Genomic DNA, 21,351 nt, shown 5'->3' on the forward strand with positions numbered 1-21,351 from the left:
AATAAAGCCGGTTAATAACCTTTAAATTTTGAATATTTGGCCATAAGAGGAACACCAATGGGTCCTAGAAAACGTTTACCAAATTATGTTATTTTATAATTCCCAAATTTAAAAGAGAACATAAACATATAGAGGTAATAAACCATATAACGTGCTAAATAGGAGTCAATAACCTCCGAAATTTGATTTTTGGTAGTTCTTTACCCATGAAATGGAACGATGTAGACCATCCAAATTTATAGTCGTACATATTGAAGACCTGTACGAAGATACCAAATGCTTATATTAAACAATTTCTAAAACTGAGTGGACGAGTCAAGATACCCCTCCCAAATTTTAAAGGGTGCATCAATATACTCATGTCTTATGATATGAAATGAACCTATATACATGACCATATAACCATATAAGGTAATAGGACCTCATCCAAGGGAATAAATTAGGTCAAAAACGAAACACGTGGTTGTACTAAAATTTGGCAATTTCGTACCCATGAAAGGGAACGAGGTGGACCATCCAAATGTATAGTAATATATATTAGGGTCCTATACTATTATACCAAATATGTAAAATGGTCAATTTCTAAAATTTAAGGGGTGGGCCAAGGTACCCCTCCCAAATTTTTTAAAGGGGGGTACAAATGTACCTATGTCTTATGATAGGGAATAGACCCCAATACATAACCATATAACCATATAAGGTAATAGGACCTCATCCAAGAGGATAAATTAGGTCAAAAACGAAACACGTGGTTGTACTAAAAATTTGGCAATTTTGTACCCCTAAAAGGGAACGAGGTGGACCACCCAAATTTATCATAATACATGTTAGGATCCAGTACTATAATACCAAATGTTTAAATTGAGCAATTTCTAAAATTTAAGGGGTGGGCCAAGGTACCCCTCCCGGGGGTGCACAAATGTACATATGTCTTATGATAGGAAATTGACCCCTATACATGACGATATAACCATATAAGGTAATAGGACCTCATCCAAGGGAATAAATTATGTCAAAAACGAAACATGTGGTTGTACTAAAATTTGGCAATTTCGTACCCATGAAAGGGAACGAGGTGAACCACCCAAATTTATAGTAATCTCTATTAGGGTCCTATACTATTATACCAAATGTGTAAAATAGGCAATTTCTAAAATTTAAGGGGGATGGTCCTAGGTACCCCTGCCAAATTTTTAAAGGGGTGCACAAATGTACCTATGTCTTATGATAGGAAATAGACCCCTATACATAACCATATAAGGTAATAGGACCTCATCCAAAGAAATAAAATGGACCAAAAGAACAAACACGTGGTACAACGTCTTGCTTACGTTTATATTTTTGGCAATTTTGTACCCCTAGAAGGGAACGAGGTGGACCACCCAAATTTATCATAATACATATTAGGGTCCTGTACTATAATACCCAATGTTTAATTTGGTCAATTTCCAAAATTTAAGAGGTGGGCCAAGGTACCCCTCCCAAATTTTTCAAGGGGTGCATTAATATACCCATATGTTATGAAAGGTAATGAACCCCTGTATACGCCCATATAACTATATAGGGTAATAATACCTCATCAAAGGGGATAAATTAGGTTAAAAAACCCCCGAAATTTGAATTTTTGGCAATTTTTTACCCAAGAAAGGGAACGACATCGACACCCAATACTGATAGAGGTACATACTATGGTCCTAGGCTACCATACCAAATTTTTAGATTTGGCAATTTCCAAAATTTAAGGGGGGTGGTCCTATGTACCCCTGCCAAAATTTAGGGGGTGGGCCATGGTACCCCTGCCAAAATTTAGAGGGGGTGGTCCTAGGTACCCCTAGGTCATTGACCCTGGGCCAAGGTCATTGACCTTTGACCTATGACGTCACGAAAATGAGTTCAAGGTCAAATCGGCCATACGGGGGGGACTACTACTCTTACCTCTCCACCTTATGAGATTCTTAATAAAATAAAACTTAGTTCTTTGGCTGAGAATGAGAATATGTTTTGAAAACATTAAACAGAGCAAGGGTCTAAGAACTTATTCTCAATTTAATACACTTAAATTAAAAGAGAAATAAAAAGAACCTTCATGGCACCTAAATTTAAAAGTTAATTAAGGGAAAGGGGTAAAAAAACACTTTCAAGCAAAATATATTAATTTGTCATAACGAAACCGAGGTAATGTCCTCCGCCCTCAAATAAATAAAAAACATAAATACTACCTTACAAAAAATTAAATAGAAAAAATATCATGGCCAAAGACAAGACACTAAACAAAACTGTTAAAAACAAAACACTACCATACTCAGCTATGAAAATAAGAGCAAACCCTCCTTCTCTATATTCAATATTAAATCCTGAAGCAAGTTCTGACTCTCCTTCAGCAAAATCAAAAGGGGTTCGATTAGTCTCTAATAAAGAAGAAGAAAAACATACTAACGCTAAAGGAAATATAATTGATAAAAATCATAATTCCTCCAAATAATAACCGAAACTTAACAATCTATATCTCTCAGCTAAAAATACAAAAGATAATAAAATCAAAGCTAAAGTAAGTTCATAAGAAATAGTCTGTGCAACCGTCCGCAATCCTCCTAACAAAGAATATGAAGAATTAGATCAACCAGCAATCATTACAGTATATACACCCATTCTGGTACAGCGGGGAACACTTCTAAATGGTACAGCCATATGGAGATTTACGGCTAAGGTGTACCATTTAGAAGTGTCCCCCGCTGTACAACACAAAAAACAATAATCCTAAAGAAAAAGTCAATATAATACTTAAATAGGGGATTCTTAATCACACTAATAAAGTTAATAATAAACTAAAAACTTGGGCTAGATAATAAGGATAATAATTAGATATACAGTACAACCCCTCAAATCCGAACTAATTGGGGCTGAAGCCTGTTCGGATTTCGGGGTGTTCGGATTACCCGGGAAATAATATTACGTACTTATTTCGTCACTGAATTTGCGGTAAAACAACGATTGAGGTTAGACAGGGTGGCCCAGTGGTCGAAAGGGCAGTGACCTTGACTGGCGGGTGTACACTCATGTCCAAAATGATTGTCGCATATCAATAACTGTCTTGTAAGAATATAATTAGATAATGATTTTGAATAAGCATTAAGTCAAAAAATGTTAAAACCTTAAAAAAAACTAAATTTGTGTGATTAAATCTATTTTTTTTCATTTTCCAGCTGTAGTTATTTTTTTTTCTCCTGAGAACGTGTTCGGATTTGCCGGGTTTTCGGATTTCCGGGGTTCGGAATTGAGGGGTTGTACTGTATTAAGAAAAACTCGGTCCTTAGTAAACAACTTAATTCCATCTGAAAAAGGTTGTGGTAAACCACAAATCCCTACTTTATTCGGACCTTGTCAGATGTGAATATATTCTAAAACCCTTCGCTCCAATGGAGTTAAAAATGGAACTCCAAGTAAAACACAAATAATCAAAATTAAATAAGAAATAATATCTACAATATAATCTTAATACACTATTACCTGGACTTACATCATCCATTATTAGATCCTAAATCTAATCCACTTATCTTCCAAAGTAATCATTAATTATGTTTATTCCTTAATAATAAGTATTATTAATACTTGTACTAATACTATTAATACTACTAAAGTACTACTTCAAATTAAGGGATAGAAACCGATCCGGCCCACGCCGATCTGAACTCAGATCATGTAAAAATTTTAATCATATATACTAAGCTTCTGCACCTAGATAAAATCGTAATCCAACCTTGAGGTTGGAATCTCTTTTGTCGATATGAACTCTCAAAAAAATTACGCTGTTAACAATGAGGTAACTTAGTCTAGCAATGATTAATAGAGGATCATAAAAATACTCAAAAGTAATCATCATAAAAAGAGTTTATGTATCTTCTCGTAGCACCAACGCAATACTTAAACAACAAATATATATATTCTCAACTATGAAAATCACTACTTAAATATAAAGATATAGAGGCTTTTATCGTCTTCTTAAAGCATTTAAGCCTTTTCAATCAAAAGTAAAATTCAACATCATCACAAATAAGGAGTCTTCCACTCGTCAAACTTTTCATACAAGCCCACAATTAAAGAACTAATGATTATGCTTCCTTCGCACGATGAAGATACCGTGGCCGTTTAAACCCTCACTGGACAGGTCAGACCTTATATTATAACAAAAGGACATGTTTTTTATAAATAGGCGAAGGAAAAATTTGCCGAATTCCTTTATTCATTCTCTCTTATATACAAAATAACACCTAATAACACCATTACAAATTATCTAAGATAATTTAAGATAAAAGTACAATAGTAAATTAAATGTAATAAAACAATTCAAATAAGTTATAACAAAAATATAAATGATAGCTACTTCTAAGTCCACATCTTTCATTTAATATAAAACCATATTATAAATGATGAAAAGTAAAGAGCAAATCCCCCTTACTATTTCTTAAGGCCAAACTACAACAAAATTAAATCCTTAACAAGCTAACCGCAGTTGAATTAAATTCAATTCTTGTACAACCACATATAATGGAAACTGAAAGGCATTTCACCCCTAAAATAAAATTAGTAAATAATATACCACTTATAATACTATATTATTTTAGCTGTTTCAATTTCGGGAAATAATTATATCATTTAGTGTCCCCTGATGCAAAAGGAACAATATTTCATGTTTTCTTCCCCAAAAACTATTTGCACTTATTTAAACATTCCCTTAAGATACTAATTAACTATAATACTAACAAATAAATTCTATACCCTATACAATAACACCAATTCAAGTTGATTCACTTAACACTAATATAGACAACAACAATAATAAGTATATTCTTCAATCAAAATAATCTGAATTGCACAGAAACCTGTTCGATGTATACGAATAGCGTAACTAACAAGCTCTATTTTGTAATTAATCAAACTAGGCACACCTCCCGGTACACCCACCATGTTACGACTTATCTCACCTAAACAAATGAGAGCGACGTTCGATGGGTATATATCCTAGAGCCCTACTCATGCTAGCAATATAACTGACATTACATTCAAATCCACCTTCATTTAAATAATTTCATATCATAATTCGTATTAAACATCTTAATTTAATCCATCTCCTCTTACTGATGAGCTGCACCTTGACCTGAAGCCTTTCCTAATAAAGACACTGAAGGTATCTTAACTTCTCTCCTAGTACTATCAACTACGGCAGTATACAAACTATAAAACAACAGCAAGTAAAATATATCGTGGATTGTCGATTACGGGACAAATTGCTCTGAATAGTCTGAAATACCGTCAAATCCTTTGAGTTTCAAGAAAACAATTACTATTACCCAGGTATTCTATTTCACATTAAAAATAATAGGGCGTCTAATTCTAGTGTAAAAAATAGTTTCATAACTTCAAACAATAGAACTCTTTATTCCAAATAATAATTTCACCTAAAAATAAAAATAAAGTTCTTCAATTCAAGTTATAACTACACCTTAACCGTCAATCAACCTTCCCTCAGACCCCTTCGTCTCACCGCGGCAGCTGACATGAATTTCGCCGGATCTTACCAAATCTTAACTACTTCAAACATTAATTAATAAACAAAAGCGAGTACTGCGACCAATGATACCTCATTATTTACCCTCAAGGCTAACAACAATCATTTTTCCCTCACCCGAAAGGTTATATGTACAATCAGATAAATATGGGAAGAAAAGCGAGGATAATACTTTATTATTCAGATATAATACTAAACTAAATAGTTATTAATTATGCGTTTAACTTTAATCAATATTTATTAGTATTAAATAAACCCTTTTATCCCCCTTGTTTAGGATACAATTTAGTTTCCCTCTTCAATCAAAATTGTATCCTATACAAGTATATTTATCTCTCTCTCTAAACATATGCGGTAAAAACTAGCATTTAATGGATACGTTAAGCTTATTAATATACCTTTAGCCGGTATCTCAGGTTAATAAAAAGGATCTAATAGATTTTCAAGTCTTAATTATTAGTAACATATAATAATCCTAAATTTAATTAATTTATCATAATCTTGACCTTTTTTAATCCTCATATACCGCTATAAATAACAATTAAATAATAAGATGCCTGATTAAAGGATTATCGTGATAGGATGAATCAAGTATTTTAATATACTCTTATTACACCTAAAATAATCAAACTTTCACCTCTGACATCAAAAATCAACGTGCACCGTACGCCAACATATAGAAAGATAAGCTCATACCCCGCATATGAAGATTTACTGTTCTTTTTCTAGTGCTCACCAATTCTAAAACTCTATTATTCTCCACAACACTTATGCTGGGGACCCTCATTTCCCTAACCTCCTCATCATGATTTGGTACTTGAATTGGTCTTGAAATTAATCTTCTATCATTCATCCCCCTGATTTCAAAGACCAACAATCAACGTCATACCGAATCTGTTCTAAAATACTTTTTAGTTCAAGCCATTGCAAGATCCTTGCTCTTAATAGCAATCATTTTACTTTACATAGGACTGCAAAGTGCATATTATTTCATCTCTATCTGTCTCCTGTTTAAAATAGGGGCTGCTCCCTTCACTTCTGAATACTGGAAGTAATAGAAACTATACTCTGAGTAGACTGCATTAATTTAATAACTTGACAAAAATTAGCGCCTCTTGGCTTACTCTCCTATAGCTTAGTTCCCACAAACTTTATTCACCTGACCCTAATCCTATCTTAAATTGTAAGCTCAATTGGAGGTCTAAATCAAACATCCCTACGTAAAATCATAGCATTCTCATCAGTTAATCATACTGGCTGGATACTTATAACTCTGTTATTAAGTGATATGACACGATCACTTTACTTTCTATTCTACGCACTACTTTCAACAATAGCAGTTGCCCTTTTCGCAATAAACAAAATATTTCATATTCATCAAACCTTTTCCAACAAAATTGGCATGACAACTATTTTTACTAGGTTTTTGTCCTTAGGTGATTTACCTCCATTCTTAGGCTTTTTACCTAAATGAATCATTATCATAAAAACTGCTGAACAAATATCATTCATTATTCTCACCCTAATAGTAATAATAGCACTAATTACTCTTTTTACTACATACGAATTGCTTACGCTGCTTTCATTATTAACCAATACGACCAGACATGAACAAAAATCAAGAAACATCAATAAGATCAACATTCATTATTATTTCACTAAGAGGTATAATTATTCTACCTATCACAATCAACACTCTTTAAATAAGACTTTAAATTCAAAAAAAAAACTAATGGCCTTCAAAGCCGTAAATAAAAGGCAGTCTTTTAGGTCTTTGTATATTAACTACTACTCCGAAATTGCAGTCCGACATCATAATATTGACTATAAGACTCAACAGGAGGTTTATTACACCATAAATAGATTTACAATCTATCACTTAACATTTCGGCCATCCTATTTAATTGCAACGATGATTATTTTCTACAAATCATAAAGACATTGGTACAATATACCTAATCTTTAGGGCCTGAGAAGGAATAGTAGGTGCATCACTGTCTTCTTAGTCGAGCAGAACTCGCCCGTCCTGTAGCTTAATTCGAAACGATCAAATCTACAACGTAATTGTAACTGCCCATGCCTTCATTATAATTTTCTTCGTAGTCATGCCGATTATAATTGGTGGGTTTGGTAACTGATTAGTTCCCTTAATACTAGGAGCGCCTGACATAATATTCCCTCGCTTAAATAATATAAGATTTTGGCTACTTCCCCCTCATTAACTCTCCTCTTAACTGGAAGAGTTGTGGAAAGTGGTGAAGGAACTGGATGAACTGTATATCCTTCATTCTCGGGAGCTATTGCTCACGCCGGGGCCTCTGTTGTCCTTTCTATTTTCTACCTTCACCTAGCCGGTGTTTCCTAAATTCTTGGGGCGGTAAATTTTATCAACATGTAATAAACATGCGAACTCCGGGAATAACTTTAGAACGAATACCGCGTGGAGCAACTTCAGTGTGATTCCAAAACTGCTTCGGGAATCGGGCCAGGTGAATTGGTTGAAATCACTGTCCGAATCAAAGTAAAAATGTGCCTCCTATATATGCTAACAATTGTAATGTGATGTACCGGAAATTTATGTATTTATACTTTATTTGATATCGTAGAATTTTTTTTTTAAATTTTACGTCCCATGATTATGCAGGCTAGGTTAAAGGAGACGGTGATGATGAGAAATTACCCAAAGGGTGGAATGGAAGCCACCCCAACTCATGATATCATAGAGCAGCTTTTCCCAAACTTTTCCACACTGCGTCCCCCTTTAGAATCTACAATGCATGTGAAAGACCCCTTGCAATAATATACGGTTAGTATTTATATTTTTTCCCATGTTAGTGCATATATGGGTGTGTTAGTTTTTCTTTGCAGTGGTATAATCCTGTTAGAGTTGTATGATGCCTACCTTGTAATCAGGTGATCCTTGGTTTCAAATCTCAGGCCGGACACCTTGACTAAGATGTTGCAAATAAATCCAGTACGTAAACAACACAAAACAACAATAGCCTACCCATCTGGTATAGAAAATAGTATTTTTTTCTGGAAAAAATATAAAATGTATTAACTTCAACAAATTAACATGATAATAAGTGTATGACTCACCGAAGTACACAACTTCATTAATGTGATGGTTGGTGTTATCTTTCAGCCACTAACATGGAAATGTCAGGATCAAACGAAGAAACTTTTGAGCGACGATCCGCCTCAATATCAAGTCTAATCCTGTTCTTTTTCTTCAGATAAGAAAGAGCAGATAATGTAGATTCACAACGGTATGTTGTGGCAAACGGCATTAAGTATCCTAGTGCCGTTTCGGAGATTGACTTGTCATTATTAATTCGATCATTAACTTAGAATGATGTATTTCTAACCTCTGTGTGTGTGCCTTTCTCAGACTGGCTTGCGGACCCCAGGTTGGAAAAGGCTGTCGTAGAGCTTATATGTATATGTACGAAGACTTACACTATAAGCATTGGTGTCACTTCTCCCCTTAGAATTTAAGCAGCATTGTCTTGTTTTGAAAATAAAAGCAGTCTACAATTTTAACTAAGTAATAACTAATATTAGTGATCTTGAGAAATGTGCTCTGAGTTACGTTGTATTATGTGTGCTGTGATAGAATGGTCCTTTGAAAGGAATTCCAAATACGCCGATATTGACAAAGAAGTAATCTGGTTTTTAATCTGCGTCCATGTATTTCTTTTTGGTGTTGAGCGTGGATAGAATCCATACGTTTTATTTTATTATTATTTTTATTTTTTACGAAAGTGATTATGAATGCATAGGGTCATTCTGATCCAGGCAGTAGTGTGTCTGACCACGAATCAGGTGGTCCTGGTTCAAATCCCGACAATCTGATATTTTTCATATACGCTTCCATGCCTGGTGGCTTTAAGGTACACTCATCCTCTGTCAAATTGAGCAAGTGTACTTCGTCTTCTCGAGTTCTTCGGGTGTAAAACAGTCTGGGTGTGAACAGACTCCCTACCTCTTAAGATTTGGCTCGGGTACTGCGGGGGATGGTTGCCACGAATTTTGAAGTTAGATATTTTTATAAAGTAGTATCTTCAAGCTGGAAATTATGTATAGTGAAGAGATTAATAGATAGTGATAATCGAGTACGCATTCAAAGGCTGTAAGGTATGTGTGTCAGTATGTCTCGCGAGTACAATTGTAAAATAATCGATGAAAGTTATAATATGCATTTTTCTGTATTCCTTCGTATATGGCTCTTGATAACGTACCCAGATACTTAGATAGTCTAAAGTCAATTGATCTTGCTTTTTTAAAAAGGAATTTCAATTATTTTTTTCTCGAATAATACGTGATGTATTATATCGTATCTTCTTCCTGATATGTAGGACGTATGGTTCACGAATGCAAAATATGATTTGATAATAGATTATCTTAATTTCTAAACTCAATAGAAATGTGTAGTGAAAGAAAGGATATCTTCCTACTAAATCAAGAAAATAATGTTACCAACAGATATTCAACATTGTTATCGTACTGTCCATCAGGATTGTCTGGTTTAAACCAGTTGGTTCAAAAAAAGGTTTAAACCAAAAAAGTAAAAGTGTTCGTAAAATCTTGATGAGCACACATTTGTGGGTTATCACGTTTTACTCCCGTATATTATTCGTATTATACTCAGACCTAAACTTCCCATTCATTACTCAAAGATATTATACTACAAAATCACCTTGATATATATATATATATATATATATATATATATATATATATATATATATATATATATATTTACATCAGCTAATGCTTCTGGCAACAAATACTATTCGAAGCTTTCTTGCACCCACTGGAAAACGTGAAGTATATTAATATTTATTTGCATATATTGTTATTGTAGACTGTTCCCATAATGCCCACCGACTTCGATTTTACAAAATTTGAGAAATAAATTTCACTTTTTATTTAGTGGTCAATTTGAAGGCATTTTGTTATACTACCATTAAGAAACCCATATACATCATATTACAAATCAATCATTATGGAACAATCTCATGTGTGACACGCAGCAGTGGTACCAATCTTTGAAAGTTTCATTTACAACTTTTTTCTTTTTTCTTTTTTAACTGATTTTGTGAGTAATGGTGCATTCAGTATAAAGGTACAACAAGATATTCTCTTTCTCTCTCTCTGTCCCTGTGTGTGTGTGTGTGTGTGTGTGTGTGTGTGTTTGTTTCTAGTTTCCGGCGTAAGCGTGTGGATACTACCAGGTATACTTTCGTGTGTACAAATGCTAGTGTGTGTGTGTGTGGCGCGGGTATATGAACTATTAATTGGGATCGCGTAGTGGAACTTATCAATATTAGTACGTACATACAAACGGCTGTTACTTCACACGATAACTTTGGACGAATGCGAATTTTTAAATTCTGCTTTTTGCAATAAATAAATAGAGTGATTCCTCTCGAGGGAGTTCCCCTAAATGGTAGCCCCTACCATGTCCAATTAAATCACAAATTGCCGCAATCGTTTGTACATTGTTTGTACAGAAATGTACAGGCCAAATTTTCGTTTGTACACTATTAGGGGCGCCGCCAGAACGAAAACAAATTGGGGCTGTTTAACTGGAACCCCCCCCCACCAACATGTTCTGTTCAATCACTAATTATCGCAATCGTTTGTACTCCGTTTTTACAGAAATGTGCACCCGAAATTTTCGTTTGTACATAATTAAGGGCACCGCCAGAACAGAAAAAATGGGGGCTGTCTAAGTTGTAGCCCCCCCCCCAAAACCAATTCAATCACAAGTTGTCGCATTCGTTTGTGCATCGTTTGTACAGAAATGTGCAGGCGAAATGTTTGTTTGAACAAACTTAGGGGCGTCGCCAGAACGAAAACAAAGTGGGGAGCTGTCTGAGTGGTAGCTCCCCCCACGATGTCCAATTGAATCACAAAGTATCGCAATCGTTTGTACATTGTTTGTACAGAAATGTGCAGGCCAAATTTTCGTTTGTACACTATTAGGGGCGACGCCAGAACGAAAACAAATTGGGGGCTGTCTAGCTGGTAGCCCCCCACCAACATGTCCTATTCAATCACAAATTATAGCAATCGTTTGTACTTCGTTTGTACAGAAACGTGCAGGCGAAATTTTTGTTTGTACACAATTAGGGGCGCCGCCAGAACAGAAAAAAATGTGGGCTGTCTAAGTGGTAGCCCCCCCACCATGTCCAATTGAATCACAAATTGTCGCAATTGTTTGTACTTCATTTGTACAGAAATGTGCAGGCGAAATGTATGTTCGCACGCAATTAGGGGCGCCGCCAGAACGAAAAAAATTGGGGGCTGTCTAAGTGGTAGCCCCCGACCATGTCCTATTCAATCACAAATTGTCGCAATCGTTTGTACTTCGTTTGTACAGAAATGTGCACGCGAAATTTTCGTTTGTACATAATTAAGGGCGCCGCCAGAACAGAAAAAAATGGGGCTGTCTAAGTGGTAGCCCCCCCCACCATGTCCAATTCAATCACAAGTTGTCGCATTCGTTTGTGCATCGTTTGTACAGAAATGTACAGGCGAAAGGTTTGTTTGAACAAACTTAGGGGCGCCGCCAGAACGAAAACAATGTGGGGGCTGTCTAAGTGGTAGCCCCCCCCATCATATCCAATTGAATCACAAATTGTCACAATCGTTTGTACTTCGTTTGTACAGAAATGTGCAGGCAAAATGTATGTTCGTGCACAATTAGGGGCGCCGCTAGAACGAAAACAAAGTGGGGGACTGTCTAACTGGTAGCCCCCCACCAACATGTTCTATTCTATCACAAATTATCGCAATCGTTTCTACTTCGTGTGTACAGAAATGTGCAGGCAAAAGTTTCGTTTGTACACAATAAGGGGCGCCGCCAGAACGAAAAAAATTGGGGCTGTCTAAGTGGTAGCCCCCGACCATGTCCTATTCAATCACAAATTGTCGCAATCGTTTGTACTTCGTTTGTACAGAAATGTGCACGCGAAATTTTCGTTTGTACATAATTAAGGGCGCCGCCAGAACAGAAAAAAATGGGGGCTGTCTAAGTGGTAGCCCCCCCACCATGTCCAATTGAATCACAAATTGTCACAATCGTTTGTACTTCGTTTGTACAGAATTGTGCAGACAAAATGTATGTTCGTACACAATTAGGGGCGCCGCTAGAACGAAAACAAAGTGGGGGACTGTCTAACTGGTAGCCCCCCACCAACATGTTCTATTCTATCACAAATTATCGCAATCGTTTCTACTTCGTGTGTACAGAAATGTGCAGGCAAAAGTTTCGTTTGTACACAATTAGGGGCGCCGACAGAACAGAAAAAAGGGGGCTGTCTAAGTGGTAGCCCCCCCCCACCATGTCCAATTGAATCACAAATTGTCGGAATCGTTTGTACTTCGTTTGTACAGAAACGAGCAGGCGAAATGTTTGTTTGTACACAATTAGGGGCGCCACCAGAACGAAAACTAAGTGGGGCTGTCTAAGTGGTAGCCCCCGACCATGTCCAATTCAATCACAAATTGTCGCAATCGTTTGTACGTCGTTTTTACAGAAATGTTCAGGCAAAATTTTCGTTTGTACACAATTAGGGGCGCCGCCAGAACGAAAACAAACTGGGGGCTCTCTAAGTGGTAGCTTCCCACCAACATGTCCATTTGAATCACAAATTTTCGTAATCGTTTGTACATCGTTTGTACAGAAATATGCATGCGTAATTTTCGTTTGTACACAATTAATGGCGCCGCCAGAACGAAAACAAAGTGGGGCTGTCTAAATGGTAGCCCCCACCATATCCAATTCAATCACAAATTATATCAATCGCTTGTACATCATTTGCACAGAAATGTGCAGGCGAAATTTTCGTTTGTACTCTATTAGGGGCGCCGCCAGAACGAAAACAATGTGAGGGTTTGTATAAATGGTAGAAGCATTAAAAAAATGTGTCACATTTATGGAGTATTTTTCTAACAGGATTTTGTTCACACTATTGTGTGGTTTGGTTTGTTCACACTATCGTGTGATTCACTATATTGATCTTATCCTAACGATGATGGAATTAAATGTTTGTTTTTTTTTTGTTTTTTTATATTTATATTTATACTTACAATCATTATTGCTGAGTTAGTTTTTCACTCCTCGGCTCTTATTATTAAACTTATTCATTATTTCTTACGTGAACTGAATCCTTATGAGAAAAATGTATTTTTTTCTTTCTATCTTGCGCAGAAACCGTTATTCTCATCTCGTACAGGAAATTGATAAGTGGAAGATATAACAAATCCACAAAGTAGACTGTTAAAGGGAAAATTATAACACAGTATTTTGTTTTATATGATCATCTTCATTAAACTCATTTTGCAGAAACTATAGAATGCATGGTGAAGTATTTTGGTGCATTCAGCATTCTGATTTACGAGTAGAGTTGCTAACTGGCCGGTATTTGCTGTAATTTTGATTAAGGCCGGTGACCGGTATTTTGAACATCGAAATTTTTCAACAGTGCCTTTACAAACACAAATTTCCGTTGTATTATACATTATCGATATTTTTTTAACGTATGGCAGTTTTTTTTATTTATTTAACATAACAAATTTGATAACACTTATATTTTATTGTAAAAGAATTTTATTCATTTATTGAGAGTAGAAAATGACTTTTTAAAGCAATTTCCTTTGTTTGAAGTGAAGTTTATAGAATAAATTTCATTTTATGAATCAACTATTGTTACATTAAGATTAATATCCAGTATTATTCATCTGTTTCGATAATTTTAAAGAAGTGGCAATTGCTGGTAAATACAATAACGATCAATACAGTCTTCAGTTTCTCATTTGTACAGAGAATTTTGAGGGTGTGCCGGTAATTTTGTTTTCCTGAGTTGGCAACCTATTTACGAGGTTTTGTTTCAACTCTGCTACGTAGTGGCTCCGTACTGACACTCCGCATGCAAATAAGTATGTAAGGCTACCATACGCCCCGGTTTCTTAAAATTTGTCCCGGTGTGCAGAAATTTTCCTTCTTGTCCTGTTTTTTTCTTTATTATTATTATTAATTACATATCAAAATTTCTGAAAAGATAATAAAATCGACTTATTCCTTTTGCTTTCAATTCCGACAATACTATAGGAACAATTTCATTCTAATCTTTATTATTATTGCAATCGCTGCTTCCCGGATATAACATGCAATGTTTAAATCCTCCTAAGTAGCACTCTTATCACTAAAAGTAAGAATGTATACCCCGAGGTGGCAACAAATTCTTGTGACGTTGCAGACCAGCCCCGAAAACACATTTTTTTTTCTGCTTCAGAAAAACAATTATGCAAATTGCTTTCTTTTAGTTCGCATTTTAGGTTAACAACAATAAATTAGCCTATTGAAATTTTGAAACAACTTCATAAATCTGGATATTTTTCTTTATAGACATGTAGAGCATGTAAAGGTGGTATGCGTAATAATATTGAAAATATAATTTTTGCCTAAATATTGTATGTTCACTGATTGCGTTTATATTGTATAACAGCTTCTAGATTCTATAACAATTTTTAGCACTGTTGATTAAGTATGGACAGTGGCGTATTTACGATTTTGTTTCGGGAGGGGCTTTGCTAACTTCCGGGGGTGCTTTGCCTGAAAATATGAAAATTCTGCAAGATATTTCATATACTTTACTATAGTAAGTAAGATTTCAGTGGGGGGCTTGAGCCCGGAAGCCCTCCCCCTAAATACGCCACTGAGTATGGACTATATTAATACATTATTTTAAGTTGTATAACTAGTGCGATACTGTAGTAAAATTCGAAAGATAAAATTAATACAAAATGCAATATTTATTACTAATTTGTAAGATGTCCCGTTTTTTCTGTTTTCAAAAAGTATGGTAGCCTTAAAGTATGCTAAACCATACAAAATAAATTGTACTGTAAATAGTACCCCTCTGATAGTGCTCTCAAACGGGTCGGGTTACGGGTCGGGTTGTCGGGTCGGGTCAGTCGGGTTAGCTCGTGTCGGGTCACTCGGGTCGGGTCGTCACATTCTTCACTTATTTTCTATACGGAATACTATAAAGAGCTTTGTTGTGGAATTCAATTCGAAGTTGGTGAATGAATGATAAATGTGACTAATTGAAGGTGAAATAGTAATAAAATTTTAATTTTACCCTATATTAACTAATTGGTATTGTAATTGTAATTAATATTACTACTGACTTTTTTCCTTTCTGCGTTTCTATGTCAAGTTAAATGTCACATTAAGTGAAATTGAAAGGAAATATCTAGTTAACGTCCCACGTTATGCACCAACACTAAGAGAGACAGTGATGATGAGAAATAATTGAAGTGGTTGAATGAAGAAAGTGGGGGGAAATGGGAGAACACCGAGAAAACCCATGCACATGGGGTTTGTCCACCAGAAAACTTACTTGGTACGAGCTGGAATCAATACCCATGGACCTTCGGATCAAACATCTGCCTTTGGGCAGGACACATTATTATTATTATTATTATTATTATTATTATTATTATTATTATTATTATTATTATTATTATTATTATTATTATTATAACTTTAAGAGTGCCCAAGAAAGTTCCGCCGCCTTTTCACCAACACCTTCGAACATTGGTATGTAACCTAAGACGTACCTGGAATATCAAAAATCGTCTCCATCAGCCTCGACGACCTTCTGAAAACGTTCTGGAAGGCCATGGATTCCATCACAGTCGAACTTGGTGGGACGTGAAGTGAAGAAGATATCAAGTGCATATTCAACCTCTACTAGCTGTTTGAATTGGCGTTCTCTAAGGTGATTGTCCAAGGAATGGAACAGGTGGTAATCGGACGGTACAATGTCCGTGGAGTATGGCGGATCCAATAGTGTTTTCCATCCAAGGCGTAGAATGATGTACTGGGTCATTTTAGCCACGTGGGGCTTAGCGTTGCCTTGTAACAAGAGGGCCCCTTTGCGATTCAGAACTGCTGGATCCAGACAGTACACAGTGACAGTACACAGTTGCATTGATGATCTGACCAGCTGGTAGCAGTTCCCGATGGACGATACCTCGAGCAGTCCACAAAATGCACAGGAGAACCTTATTCTGGCGTGGTGCTGGCTTGGGCTGTTTTTGAACCGGTTCATGGGATGCTAACCAACAATGACGGCGCCGTGGAGCTTCGTACAGGACCTACTTCCCATCACATGTCAACACCCTGTTCAGAAATTGCTCCTTCCTCAGACGAGACACCAAAGAAACACAGGTGTCTGCTCGCGTTGCTTTCTGGCTCCAAGTCAAATCATGTAGGACCTATCAACCCAACTTGCAGTGCTTCCCAAGTTGATGGTGGTGGTGCAGAATGGTTTCTCCACTTACACTGAAAGGTAGTACCAGTTCCTCACATGTCTGTCTTCGCCTCAATTGCTGCCCGAAGATCTTTATTTTGAACATCTGTTTGTCTTCCGGCACGTGGTGCGTCTTCGAGTGTTTCGTCACCGTCCTTAAACCGTCATACCACTGCACTCTCCGCGTAGTCACGACACCCTCACCAAAGGCCTGTCATATCTTCCGCTCCGCGGAGCAGCAATTTGAACTCGTACAGCAAACAAGCCCTTATGACGCTCTGTGAAGGCCCCATGTTCACTCAGTCCTTACGCACGTTCACGGTGCATCTGAACAGCCACAACCAAGTAGTATGTTGGATATACTCACTAGTGTTGCTCACGAGACCTGGTTTGGGGCATTCTCGTTTCGAAAATGTGTCGTGAAGGTAGTCTCGTCTGGAAAAGTGCATATGTTTCTATTGAAAGAGCTCTGTCTCATCTCGTACCCTTTCATGAAAATTCTGTCTCGTCTCGTCTCGTCCAACAACTGACCTTCACCTTATATCCATTCGCATTCAACTCACGGTGTGAGGGCCAATTGAACACAGACCTCCACAAAGAGACAGAACTTTCTTGGTCACCTTCAGATTATTATTATTATTATTGCTGGAGTAGTGATTTGACTTTCTCCGCAATAAAATACTTGCTAATTTTATATAACGTTGCAAATATATTCTAGATAAATTAATCAAGAAAAAATAAAAGGTAATTCCCTACAGAATGATATTTCAGTGCAATTAGTTCCTTATGATTCTATCAGACAGCAACGCTGTTTTTAAATAGAAAAATCGGAATGTTAACGTGATGAAATTGTTGTTTGTTACACAGCAAAAAATATTAAAAGAAGTTCTATATACATTCCTTACTAGAAAATAATGTTGTCTTCAGAACTTTTATTCTTTTATTGTCTTCAGAACTTTTATTCTTTTAGCCTTCAGAACTTGTCTTCAGAACTCAGTCAAATTTTATTTTGACTTTTGAACTTGATTGCCTAAATTTTAACCTTGGAAATTTGGATGTGGAGTAAAATAAAGAAGGTTAGCAGGGTAGAGAGGAAAACGAATAAGGAAATGCTGAAAAAATGCAAGAGACGAGAGCAATATTAGACGATATAAGGAAGCGAAAAATGGACGGATCACAAGTTTTGATCTTGCTAAGGGATTGCATTCTGAGGGATGTAGTAAAGGGGGTGATATCAGGAGAGCGAGAGTGTGTAAGAAGGTTGGAATTGATAGATTGTAATAAGTAGGGTGGTACTTTATGTTGGGTTGCGAGGCAGATATTAGCGGGAAATCGCAAAAATGGAAGCTTCTTACCTAATTCACGGAAACTGGCCTGTTTATTAATGGAAGAACACTGAGGAGGAGGAGGAGGACAATTATACTACAAGTAAAAAGAGCCGAAACAATGGTTTATGCATAAGAATTGGTCAGCATTTTTTTTCTGGTGGTAGTTTTGTAAAGTTCTAGCTCTCTCAAACTGGTTAGATTGTAAGGTCAAGTCACTCGGGTCGGTTGTCGGGTTAAGTCACCTCGGGTTGGTTCACTCGGGTCACTTTGGGTCGGGCCAATCGGGTCAGCTCGGGTCGGGTTGTCGGGTCGGGTCAGTCAATTTGGGTCACGGGTGGGGTCGGGTCGGTCTTCAACACATATAATTTCCACGAAAATTACAATATACCACGGTTTATACCTCATTGGACTTCCAATAAAACGTTTTCAATGATGTGTACACCATGTCACCATTTTTGTATGAGGGAATGTCTAGAGGGATTTTGTGGAAATTTGATGGAGTGTAGATTCCTGTGTGTGTGTGTGTGTGTGTGTGTGTGTGTGTGTGTGTGTGTGTGTGTGTGTGTGTATGTATGTATGTGTGTGATACCTTACAGGATACAAGATGTCGAGGAAGTGTGTAAATAAACCGGACAATTTCTGTTATGTATGTGGGGAGCTGATATTTAAATCACAACGTCGATGTTTTACTCCACAGTTATATTTTGGTTGCTGTGTAGGAGACCAGGATAAGAACTGGGTTCCTCACTACATTTGTTGTACTTGCGTGAAACGTCTGACTGGGTGGGCAAATGGTGGACGAAACATGTACTTCGCCCGATGATCTGGAGGGAACCAAAAGATCATTCTTCAGACTGCTACTTTTGTATGACACAGATAAAAGAAATAAGCAGTAAATCTAACCACACAGTACAGTACCCTAATTTGCATCAGCAATTAGGCCAGTTCCACACAGTGCAGAATTACCTGTACCGGTACCTCCTCCTCATCTTACGGTAAATGAGGATTACGTACTTGAGGCAACTATTGAAGTTCCAAATGAAGATGATGATCCTACTTATGTAGGAAGCACATCTACATTGGATTCCCATCTGATAACTCCGGGTGAACTAAATGACCTCATACGGGATTTAAAACTCTCCAATACACAGACAGAACTTCTTGATTCTAAACTTAAGGCTGGAATCTGCTCCATCGTGACACTAAAGTGTGTATTTTTCGAAACCTTCATACAGTTTCAAAACTACTATTCTCAAGAAAATGATTTAGTGTATTGTAATAATGTCTGTGCTGTGATGGATAGACTTGGACATGCACATATAAGTACAGAGTGGAGATTGCTTATTGACTCTTTGAAAACTAGTTTTAAGGCTGTCCTTTTGCACAATAGCAACAAATTTCCTTCAGTGCCTTTGGCTTATGCAACTAATATGAAGGAAACCTATGAAAACATCGAAATAGTGTTAGAAAAAATTCAGTATGAGAAATACAAGTGGACCGTTTGCTGTGATTTACAAGTCATTTCTTTGTTAATGGGTTTGCAGCTTGGTTATACGAAATATTGTTGTTTCCTCTGCGAATGGGACAGCAGGAACAAAGCGGAACATTACATCAAGAAGGAATGGCCAACGCATGTATTAACTCCTGGACAGAAGAATGCTGTTTATTCCTCACTGGTGAGCCCTGATTAGATAATTCTACCTCCTCTTCACATAAAGTTGGGGCTCTTCAAAAACTTTGTTAGGACAATGGACAAAAGTAATGCAGGATCTTGTTACCTCAAGGAAAAAATTCCTCGGGTTAATGACGCTAGGGATTTTTGTAGACCCCCAAATAAGATGTTTGATTCTTGACCAAAAATTTGAGGATCTCTTAACTCTGGTTGAGAAAGCAGCTTGGTGTCCATTTAAATGTTTAACAGAGATTTTTTTAGGAAACAAGAAAGCCTCAAATTACCGTGAAATTGTGAGTGATTTCCGGCAATCATTCAATGAAATGGGTTGCAACATGTCCCTTAAAGTTCACTTTCTAGACTCCCACCTGCATTTCTTTCCTGAAAAGCTTGGTGCTCTTAGTGATGAGTATGGGGAACATTTTCATCAGGACATTTCCTCCATGGAGAAGAGGTACCAGTGACAGTGTAGTTCAAAAATGCTAGCTGATTACTGTTGGACACTTAAGAGATGTTCCAGAAACCAAACACAGAAGAAAGTCGACAACTAAAACATATTAGTTGAGGTAAGTAAGTGTCCATTTATTAAGAAGATACCACTCACTTCTTTTGTATTATTTATTAAGTAGATATAAAATGGTGACACGGTGTATACATCATTGAAAATATGTTTTATTTCAAATCCAATAAGATATAAACCGTGCTTATATTGTAATTTTCGTGGAAGTTATATGTGATTTTATCTGCACTAATGAATATTGTAAAATGAACAGTACACATAGCATATTTTTTATATAAATATGTTTATTTCTCTAGATAGAATAATGCTATTCTTATGAAACTTAGAGGGCTTACTAAGTATAAATCAGGCTAACATACAATATAATTTGTGCGTTTATATACCTAAGGTACCCAAGCTACAAGTATGAAAATGGTTTTAAAAAAAGAAAAAAGAAAAAGAACAGAAATTTGAGGGGAAATTTTCCGAAAACACCTCTGTCACGGAAAAACTGAGGGTGATGGAGAAAAACTGATTGCAGATTCGAATTCTACGTGAAAAGTTCTATTAGAATCAGGCATTTTCTTCCGTGTGCCAGAGAAAAAGAATTTTTTTTCAACTAGTGCAATAGGAACCATTTTCAAATTCATCAACCGTTATCCAAACCGGTTAATGTTGATCGCAGATATTAAAAATACTCACATCCGTATATTATTTAATACAAACGAAAATTTTACCTGCACATTTCTGCACAAACGATGTATAAACGATCGCGACAATTTGTGGTTCAATCGAACACAACTGGTGGGGCTAGCACTTAGACAACTCCCCTTTTTTTTCGTTCTGTCCACGCATCTGATAGCTTAGAAAAAAATTTCGCCTGCGCATTACTGCTCAAACGATGTGCAAACAATTGAGATGATTTTCTTTTGAATGGGACGTAGGGGGTGCTACCA

Source organism: Thermobia domestica, chromosome 16, assembly GCF_964235325.1.
Source record: "Thermobia domestica chromosome 16, izTheDome1.hap1.1, whole genome shotgun sequence".
Lineage (NCBI taxonomy): Eukaryota > Metazoa > Arthropoda > Insecta > Zygentoma > Lepismatidae > Thermobia > Thermobia domestica.